Source organism: Homalodisca vitripennis, unplaced genomic scaffold (genome assembly GCF_021130785.1).
Source record: "Homalodisca vitripennis isolate AUS2020 unplaced genomic scaffold, UT_GWSS_2.1 ScUCBcl_7163;HRSCAF=14724, whole genome shotgun sequence".
NCBI lineage: Eukaryota > Metazoa > Arthropoda > Insecta > Hemiptera > Cicadellidae > Homalodisca > Homalodisca vitripennis.
Window position 1 is genome coordinate 24,051 of NW_025783273.1, and position 10,038 is coordinate 34,088.

The window sequence follows — 10,038 nt, forward strand, 5'->3', positions numbered from 1 at the left end:
AAAACATGCAATAATGCATTGGACAATTAAAATCATTCCAGACCTCGGCACTAAATGAGCGGGGTACGCATTAAGCGGTAAAGTGGCAGAGCAGTAGTGACCGCAATACAAACTTTTATGTGTTTAAGCATTATTCAGTCACCAAAGTGGGGTCACCGGATGAAGTTGACCAACTCATATTCTTCTGTGAAAATAGTATTTTGAAAAGACGTGTTTTAGATAGATAGCACAGGCCTAAAATGTACAGTGTTCACCATATAAACCGGCTAAGAGTTTGGTTTGTTGAATAATATAATATGTTTGACGGTTTGATAGGAGGTGCAACCCGGTTTTTTGAGTGCACCAGAATTTCAGTTGAATTTTTATCAGGCCTGATAAGATACCTTTTGGAGAAGAAAATAGAGTAGGGGAGCTTGGGATGCTAAATTTGCAGTTACTAAAGCGTCATGGGGACGGAAACGGAATATAACGGAATATATAATCACATGGAAATATTGAGCCTGTCAGACATTCATATTGTATACGTTATATTATTCTGATAACAGAGAGATATTAATCTGACGAGTAATGAGTGGAACGTTGTTGTAAAAGAAGTAGGAAAATAAAGTTATTTGACCATGTCAGATATTCAGAGGGAATGTTAAGTGAAATAAAAAAAGTGTCCTATTCAGATGTCTGACAATTTGGGCGCGACCAAAAGTCATGACAGATTTTTTAAGATGTAATAAAAATGTGACCTTGAAATACTCGAGCGCGTCAGACTTTTATACAGACTGTTCAACTCCGAGCCACTATACTTTTAGGAGATTCTAACCAGGGCTACCATCAAGGATGAGAATCTGTAAAAGCGTGCATTATGCATGAATTTCGGATTCCGAGTAGCATACATGGGTATGCGTGAATTTTTATATTATCCCTGGAATTTTTATTAGGGACAGATCGTTTCCAATACTCAATACCGTGGCTCTTTTCACTCGATTCTGATACCAACAGAAGTGCTTAAATACACTTCAAAAAATCACGATTTCACAATAATACAATCACTGATATGGGATAGCTGAATCTCTAAAACAAAAATAAGTCTTTTCGCAGACGACAACTGATTGGCAGTACGCAACTTACCGATTTCATGTTTGTACTTTCTGTATGAACCTTTTAAGGTTAATAAATAATACTCTGACTATAATTAGTATTTTTATATTTATTTTGGAGCATCGTCAAGAGTCTGCTCCATCTATTCGTGTACAAAAACAATCGGCAGTGCACAAATTACCGATTGATGAAACATGTTTATGTAGTTCTTGGTGTATAAGAATTATTTTAAAACATATAGTAACAAAATACCTTGATTTATAAGTAATATTTAAATTGATATTCATATTTCTATGTCTATATTTGTCAACGCGATCGAGTCTGCTGGTTCTATAAGCGGACGTTAGCTGCTCAGCGGAAAACAGGGAATCGCTAAATTTTATTTTGTCTATACGTTGTACTTTGTGTTGTAAATAAATAGATTCTCTATAAATGTATATTATATCCATACATGTTTACGTACATTGAATATATTCCGAAAGCTTCTTTTATATTCTACAATTTGAGTTATTTAAAAGAAGATTTAAATTATCATTTAAATTGTAAATAATTCAATTAATAATTTTTTTTTATAGATTCATTCCTCGAATCTCTGCAAATAACTTTGAAATAGTGAAGGAAACAGGATTTTTTCCGGACATTCGCCATCGTTCAGTGAAACAAGAAATCAGTAACACTACGTTTCGAGATCTGCAATCTGATCTCTTCTTCAGGTAAAGAACTAACCTAATACATAATTACAAACTAGGTTAAAATAAACAAATCTTACCAAAGCGTTGTGGCACGCCTAAATTTAATCGGATCTCAGAATCAATGGATACCCTCAATTAGTAATAAATAAGTGCAAACGAACCAGAAGAATCATTCCTGAATCAGGAAAATAGAATTGTGATAAATTTTCGTTTATGTCAATCCCTTATGTGCCGGGATTATTGGAGAAAATTAGAAGAGTAGGTAGAAAGTACAACATTAGAACCGCGTTTAAAACACACAACACTCTTAGACAAAATCTCGTAAAAACAAAACCAAAAAATGGCACACAGCATTCCAAAAACTGTGTTTACAGTATAAAATGTAGTTCCAATAGGGAATACATAGGCAAGACAAAAAGACCACTAAACGTAAGGATAAAAGAGCACAAGAAAACACGAGAAAGGGTCTCACAGAAAAGACAAAAATTGCACACCATTGTTGGTCGGAAGACCATCATATGAATTGGGATGAAGCCAACATAATACATCGGGAACCACATTTCTTCAAAAGGAAATTAATTGAGGCAACATACATTAGATTGGCAGACCAACCAATCAGTCAACCATCAGTCGAGATTAGGCCGCTTTGGTTGCCAATTCTAAAAAATTAAGTAAAGAGAAAACCAAAAGTATCAAACGGATCAGATATTTGTAATAAACCAATGCAGAGTCACAATATGGTTTTAAGAAGTTCATCTCGCATGAACCAATAATAACGAAAGGGCCCATTCCTGTACCCCTTCCCTTTTATTTCCGCCATCTTGTTTTTAGCCAGCCGTGACAATTACCATTGGCTAGTCCCTCTGGTCAGTCGTAGGTGGTTAGTAGACAATTGAAGACGTATTGTGACCTGTATTCCGTAGTTCAGTTTTAATGATTAGCGTTTTGTATAGTTTTTTATTAAGTGCATGTTTATAGAGTTAGTGAAGTTGACAAACAACATGTAGGTTGTGATTCCTGACTTAGGCGTGCCACAACGCTTTGGTAAGATTTGTTTATTTTAACCTAGTTTGTAATTATGTATTAGGTTAGTTCTTTACCTGAAGAAGAGATCAGATTGCAGATCTCGAAATGTAGTGTTACTGATTTCTTGTTTCACTGAACGATGGCAAATGTCCGGAAAAATCCTGTTTCCTTCACAATCCTTCCATCGTCAAAAATAACCTTCAAACAAAGATTTTGAAATAGTGTGGTATTTCTTAGGCTTAGGCTTGCCCCACTTCCCAAAAGGATAAATTAATTAAGTAAAGTTCAGATGAAAGTATTTCATGAAGTGTCAAATGGATTGACCTTATGTACTGGTGAAAATCATTGTCTTTTACCGACAGTTCATCCACCGCAGACCCCTGACCCGCAATGCTGGGACTGCAGTCCTGCCCCACAGTAGTGCTTTGTTGATATTTATGTGTTATCTTTTTTTCCCGTATTGGATACTTGAATTTTCCAAACATCACAGAAAGGAAAGTTATTAGATTTAAATGATGTTATTGCATCAACACATCGAAAGACGCAGAGATAAAAACTAAGGAGCTTAAATTAAGTAATAGCGATAAATCGTCACCGAATTCCTCGCCTATCGCTAGGGACGAATATGCTAGAGCACCTCAGCTTTGTGGCATTCTTGCAAATAGAGTATGTTGGTGATGATAAACCGTCACAGTTTCACTCAGCGTAAGGGTTAATGACAGTAATTACAGTTTTTTGTTTGGTTTGAAAATAGACATGAGAATCAGAATTTGTTTACCCGGAAAACCGGGAATTTGAAAATAGGTTTTTAACTATTTATTTTAATTCTATAGATGAGAGTTGTTTTCATTTTAGAATCAGTGTGAAATGGTTTGAAAATTTAGGTCCTATCAACGACACCTGACTACTGGTTTCATTACTTCAACACTCATCTTCAGGTTAATAATAGTATGATTTCATCACTCTGTGGAGCATGTCTAGTATTTTAGAATCAAACACTTAAATTAAACACTATGGTACATTAAAAAATATGAAAATTTATATCTAAAGAATAATGCACTTTTTGAACAATATGTATTTAAAAAAACGGTTTTCTTAAAAATAGTTATGTGTTGTTCAGGACCTCAAACAAGTTATCTTACTTAGTAAAAGAGCAGATAAGAAATAAGGTATAAAACAATAAAATTTGTTCACAAATCATTACGTAATTACCGTCCAAGTTTTTTTATGCTGGATAAACCACTCAATGTTAAGGAATATTTGCAATAACAACAAAGCTTCATTTCTAAGTTTACATACAACAACCAAATAATCAACAAAAATTAAAGTTATAAAATCAGTTGAACTGTATTTTTGAAATAAAGGGAAGTCTTTCGCTGAAACATTTTAAAATCTGTAGATCTGTCTACAAGGAAATTTTCAACCTTCTTATTCAACAATTGTACAGGAAAACTCTGCAATAATAATAATAATAATAATATCTTTATTGTAAAATACAATAGAATTATTTTACAAAATCTAATAATTAACATATACAGAAGTAAAATCACCTGAAATTTATTTCCTATAGTCAACACTACTTTTTGCTACTATATTATACATAGTACTTTAAAAAATATTCCAGTTACTTCATCAAAACTGTAATAAGGAAAATAACTAATCAATTTCTAATGGAATTCAATTTATATTATATATATATATATGTGTATATATTTCTTGTGTGCGTGTGTATGGAGCTGAACACCTCCTAAACGGGTGGACCAATTTTAATGAAATTTTTTGTGTGTCTTCAGGTGGATCCGAGAATGGTTTAGATTCACAATTCGGTCCAATTTAAATTGTTTATATAATTAATTTTTATTTATAAATAAATTGTTGTTGATCTTGGAATATTTTACATTGGATCCACCAGACTGCGCTACGACACCTAATACAAAATGAACTGTTATTTAACAGCTGTTAACACTTTCAGCTTAAGTTCAAGGAAGAGGCAGAAAAATTTGCTTACATTTAAATTGTAGAAAATATTACGTTATTATAAAGTGCTTGATCAGTAGTGTAATGCAGATTGCAAAGATGAAGTTTTCATCACCAATTGTTCTATGTAAACATTATAATATTACAACATAGCCATAATGATTTTCTATTTTAATTCCAGATTTTCCTGACAGTTTGTGCTGCTATCAAATTTGTGTGTTGTTTTGTAACATCATGTAATTATTGTATGAGTGCTAATTGTAATAATACATAAATAGAGATTGAAGATGTTTGAAGTGCATAAAAAACTATAGTTATTTATTGAAGTTATTGAACTCATTTTGCAAATTTATTGAAGTGAGTATATTGGTTGCATAACCTCAAATAACCTAAGTAGCATACAAATCAAAAGGTTGTTTTTCTATGTGTGAATAACTATTTTTAACAGTTTAGATAATCAAGGTTTAAACTGATTGGATTTAAAATAATTTGTTGTAATTTACATATTTAATCTGCAGTCAGAATTGGTCACATAAGTTCAAATTAAGTAGCATACAAATCGCATGTGTGAATAACTATTGTTAATAGTATAGGAATTGGTTTTAAATTAAATTCTGTTAGCCAGTTCCGATACTATACTGTAATTTTAAATAACTATAATGAAATTCGGTAGTTTAGATAGGTTAATCAGAAATATCAATAATTTGATTTTCATGGTGGGCGCTTTTTATACTTCAGGCTTTAAATAACTATAATCTAATTTGGATCATCATTTTAGTAGTTTAGATAGACTATTCAGAAATATCAATAATTCGATTGTGATGGTGGCCACTTATTATACTTCAGCCCTATAGGGAATACTTATTTAGTATTTTAGATCATTTAAATTCTGTTGGCCAGTTCCGATGCTATACTGTAATTTTAAACAACTATAATGTAATTCGGTAGTTTAGATAGACTAATCAGAAATATCAATAATTTGATTGTGATGGTGGCCCTTTATTATTCTTCAGCCTTTAAATAACTAATCTAATTTGGATCATCATTTTAGAAGTTTAGATAGGCTATTCAGAAATATCAATAATTTAATTGTGATGGAGGCCACTTAATATACTTAGGGAATAGGTACTTATTTAGTATTTTAGATAGTCTACGTTGTTATACATTTTTATCTTTATGATCGAAATTGGTTTTCGTTGATACATTTTCTTGATTGGAGCACAAGGCAAAGTCCTTAAAAATACTGGAAATATCTTAGACAAAAAACTAATTTTAACAGACCGAATTTGATTCTTTATAGCCTAATTAGTTTATGTAGATTTATCCATATAAATTAATTGTACTGAATAACTTATCAACACCTAGCAAAAACCACGAAAGATAGAGGTAGGAAATATGATACACACTTGTATATGCACTCGAGAGGGTCACGAAGGAATGACTATCAATTATATCAGGAGTGTTTAGAATATGATAGAAAAAGAATACGTGATTACAGTGTACTGTTTTTCAACAGGAAATTGTGTGCAAAGCCACAGGCAACTGCTAGTTATATTTATATTCAATTGTATATTATTATGAATGTACTTGACGCACGCATGCAATCTTATAATTCTTTACGCAGTAATGATTACTATTATCATTATTGTTTAAAACTGAATATGTTTATCATTTTTAACAATTTTATTAAACAAGCACAAAAAGATGTGAAAATATGAAATTGGTAATGTAATGAGTTCATTCTCTTGCCACAATCATATATTTAAGATCTTCCCTCAAACCATTGCAACATAATTGCCTTAGTTTCCTGTGAAATTGTTTAAAGTATAAATTTTAATGTCTTTAGTTATATTTATATGTTGGTTTAAAACACTTAACATGCCCTACAGAGTGATGACATTTTAGTACAAGGCGTGTTTTTTAAGTAAGAACCGTTTTGAAATTTTGCTGCTGTTGGTGTCCTGCATCTGCACACTGTCTACCTACAACTGTTAACAAACCCCAAATGTGATTATGGCAAAAATCAATTGTTTTTACATTTGTTAATGCATATTTCAAATTCCCCTGTCAATTGAGAATCCTGTAAAGTATGTGTTATTTGTTTTCGTAGTGCTAAAGACATGAAAGCAGTTGAAATTCACCAATAAGAATTGCTAAGTGTATGGAAAAAACATTATGACTGGCATTCAAATAGGTAAGAGCTTAAAAAGATGGTCAAAAGAATGTTCATGATGAGAAACGGAGTGGACGGCCCTCAATAACAATGTCTGTCCACATGCGGCAAAACAAACACAAGATCTCATCACAGCGTTTTGCTAGGAGCAATTTGATAATCCCCCAACAGCCTCAATTTAGCGCCCAGTGACTATCATTTATTCTTTCATCAGAAGAAGCAGCTTGAAGGTTTGGGCCGTTACAACAGCAATAGTGTCAAAATGATCATGTTGCAGTCGCTGATAAATCAGGTGGCAATCTTCTGCAGTAACAGTGTAACAAAGCCACAAAAGTGGTCAATTCAATGTGGTTGGTCATTGAGTGCAGAGCTATTGTGACCTGTATTCTTAGTTCATTTTTAATAATTAGAACCCACAAGTGACTCAAAACCAGTAGTCAAATGAGAAACTGCATTGGACCACTTGGCAGTTAAATTAATCAGTGATCCAAAGTCTAAAAACATGAAAAAGAGCTACAATATTGTATTATAACTAAATTTTGAATTATCTTTGTGATATATTGTTGTATATTGATGGCACAAATCTTTTTGATGTACAAATAATATAATTTAATTGATAATGAAGTTGAAAACGGGACTAAATTGTAGTAGACATACAACCAACAATGAACAAAGCTCTACTATATTGAGAACTCCTCCCACCTATCTGAATTAAATTACCTTCTTGTGAATATAGCTAGTATAAGCTTAATCAATATACAGTATGTTAGTAATGTGTATACAAGTGACACTATTCTTTATGTTGCATGTATAAAAAATTAATAGACTATTTACTACCCATGAAAATTTGCCAATCTTTTTTGTAATTAATTACCCCAGGTTAAATAAGAAATTGAATTACTTAATTATTTGTAATAACATAGATAATTTTAAATCCATCAAGTTTTCTGGCCATCAATATTCAAGATAATTTAAGATGGATTACTCGTACTGATCATGTTGCTACTCAAGTGGCAAAGGGTTTGTTTTTTGTCAAGAGTGTTAAAAAATAATGTATGTGTTGATGTTTTTTGAAGTGTGTACTATGCTCATATTTTTAGCTGTTTAAGTTATGGAATTTCTTTAAGGGGAAATTCTCCATCTGCCAAAAGACTCTTTATTTTACAAAAACAGGCTGACAGAATAATTGTAATATTCCTTCCATTGAACATATTGTAAATCACATTTTATCAAACTTGGAGTTCTTACACTGCCATCTATGTATATTTTATCTGTTTTTTGTTGTTTGTGAAAAGTATTATAAGTAGTTTTCATGATCATACTGATGTACATGATCATGACACTAGGAACAAACATAGGCTAATCAATGATAGCTGTACATACAGATGGACCCAGAAGAGCTTTCAGTATCTGGATATTAAATTTTATAATGTTTACCTTTGAACTTATTCAAGTAATGTATTGAAACAATATTATTAAAGAACTGTATCTACAGTGTAGAACAATTTTTAGACTTAAATGGCTATGCCTAAAAATAATGTAGCCTAATTTAAAATATTTTGACCATTGTCATACATTATTAAAATAATATGACCAACAAATAAAGCTTTTGCTTGATTGATTGATTTATTGAATTAAATCAAGTTAGTGATATGAAAAATGCATCTGTGGGCATCTTCATAGAATCTGATTTCTAGTGGCTCTGTGGACAAGTATCAGACTTAGTAGTATCAGACTCCATTATCTAAATAGCAGTGATAAAGATCAACTAGTTCTTTATTACTTGGAAATTCACTCTATTGCATAGATCTATTTTGGTTGATTTAACTGAAAAACTTAAATTACTTTGGTTTTATTTGAAATTACTGCCAATTGTTCAATAACAAAAAAGAATTAGTTATATATTTAAGGGGATTTTCAATGCCAATGACAGTTTTTAATTAATTACACTATAGTTTTTGAAAAAAATCCCATTCTAATTAAAAGTTTTATTTATTTTTTTGCTATTGCGGATGCACATCACTACTACTCCGGCTGTTCTAAAGTCAATAGATGAGATGTGTCGCAATGAAGTTGTTATCAACGTGTAATATCACAAGATGTGTATCATAGTTTAACACATTGGTTGCGTCAGACGCACATCACTACTACATCGGCTGCACTAAAGTCAATACATGACAATAGACAATAGACAAATTCTTTATTTACAAATTCTTTGAGAATTGTAACTCGTCAAAATTTGTTACAGATCATATAAATACAATTGCGTAGTTTACAAACAATGAATTTACAGGTAAATGTCCAGTTTGGTTGTTAGTTTTGCTCTCTGTTCAGGTATTCTTCTAACGAGTAGAATGGGATTTTTTGCAGCAGCCACAGCTTCACCTCCTTCTTGAATTTTGCCGCACCATGTCCCTTCAGGTCTTCTGGCAGGTGGTTCCACAGTTTTAAAACCATGTAAGAGGGCTTCTCCTCAAATAGAGAAAGTCGATGCCCAGGAAGATGAAAATCTGTCGCTCGTCTTGTGTTGTAATGATGTGTGTTACATCCTCTGGGAAAACCTCTCTCGTGCACACAGGTTACTGCCTCCAGCACGTACAAGGATACAACCGTCAGAATTGAGAGGTTGATAAAAGCTGGTCGACAAACTCTCTCTTGGCTGTAAGTCAGCAAGTGTTCTCACTGCTTTTTTCTGTGTTACCAGCACACGTTGGAGATTTCCTGCAGATGAATTACCCCAGACCAGGAGACCATAGCGAAGGTTCGATTCAAATAAAGCAAAGTAGGCTGTTTTTGCAGAGGGTACATCACTTATTGATTTTATTCTTTTAACAACATACAGTCCAGTACCTAATTTCCTGCACAGGTTGTCAATGTGCGTTGTCCATTTGAGATCTTCATCTATTGTCACTACTCCCAAGTACTTTGCCTCTGATGCTGCTTGGACGTTAGGCAGGTGCACAGTTTTGTTCCTTTTTTGGGCCCAATATGAGTTGCTGGGTTTTAGCTTCATTAACTACCAGGTTATTAATATGGCAGTAACTGTACCGCCATGTTCATTGCAGTGAATGACTCTAT